Genomic DNA, 1607 nt, shown 5'->3' on the forward strand with positions numbered 1-1607 from the left:
CTTCCTTCCTTCCTTCCTCCCTTCCTCCCTTCCTCCCTTCCTCCCTTCCTTCCTTCCTTCCCTCCCTCCTTCTTTCCTTTCTTCTTCCTTCCTTCCTTCTTTCCTTCTTTCCTTTCCTTTCTTTTCTCTCCTTTCCTTTCCTTTCCTTTCTTTTCTCTCCTTTCCTTTCCTTTCCTTCCTTTCTTTTCTCCATTCCATCCCCCTCGATACCTTGGTTTTCTGCGGAGGTTAAGACTTCCAAGGTCCTGCTCTACTCATCTCTCTAAAGGAAAGGGCTCCCAGGACATTCATTTATTCATGAAATACTTATTGGAAACCCTTGCTTGTCCCTATTCCAGGCATAGATGATACTATAATAAACAAATTGACCCTACCCTCATGAAGCTTGTCTAGTGTTGGACTGGGCACAGTGGCTCACGCCTGTAATTCCAGCTCTTAGGGAGGCAGAGGTAGGGGATAACTTGAGTCCAGGAGCTCGAGACCTGTCTGGGCAATATAGTGAGACCCCATTCTCCACAAAAAAGGAAAAAAAAGACACACACACAAAACAAGTGTAAGTCTAGTGTTGGGGCAGTGTGGGGGGGTGGGGCTCAGGGAGACAGTAAACAAATAAAAATGTGGGTGAGAATACACTGAATGATGCTTTGGTCTGATGTTTTATTCCCAATCATGGAGGAAATTAAGTGACTAGAGACAGGTGTGTTTTGCTGTGAGAATCAGATGAGCAGTATTGAGAAACATCAGGATGGTTCCTACCCAGGGCAGGATGTAAGGGTTTCCAAGTCTCACTTCTAATGAGGACGCCTCCTGGGTTTCTTAAAAAGCTGGAGGTGGCCAGGTGGGCTTTGTGGGCAGAAGTGACGAGGCTGAAGGCAGCAGGGCAGTTTCCTGAAATCCTTTATGGGCAGCAGTGATTTCTCATCAGGCTTTGTTTGGAGCATCGCTGGAAATCTACACATGAGTTTAATTTCCAGCCTTCCTCCAAACTAAGTGAACTGCCAATATCCTTTTTAAATACCTTTTCTCTGTTTAAGCATACAGAGTCATCTTCCACTGCTTGCAGCCAGGACCTGCAGTTATGGAGTACACAGTTGAGGAGCACACTGTGTCAATCACACACTGTTTCATCGCATTAAATTGCACCAAACCCTTCCAACAGGTGTGTGATAGAGTCTTCTTACCATCATTGTAAAGGCAAGAACACTAAGACTGAAAAACACAGTGAAGGGCTCAGGGTTTCCCAGCCAGACCAAGCCAGAATACAAATGTAAGTCCACTTGACTCTCAATCTATGTTTTTTCAAATATGCCTTCCTGGTTACATGTTTTCCGCTTTAAGTCAAGACTGATTTTTGCTGCAGAACAAAAAGACTACAATGGAAAAATGAAAAGACTAGCTCTGGAAGGATGAGATAGAGAGGATATAAGAAACTTGGGTTTGGCCAGGGGCAGTGGCTCATGCCTGTAATCCCAGCAGTTTGGGAGGCTGAGGCGGGAGGATCATGAGGTCAGGAGATCGAGACCATCCTGGCTAACATGGTGAAACCCCGTCTCTACTAAAAATACAAAAAAGTTAGCCAGGTGTGGTGGTGGGCGCCTGTAGTCCCA

This window comes from Mandrillus leucophaeus, unplaced genomic scaffold (genome assembly GCF_000951045.1).
Source record: "Mandrillus leucophaeus isolate KB7577 unplaced genomic scaffold, Mleu.le_1.0 Scaffold317, whole genome shotgun sequence".
Classification (NCBI taxonomy): Eukaryota; Metazoa; Chordata; class Mammalia; order Primates; family Cercopithecidae; genus Mandrillus; species Mandrillus leucophaeus.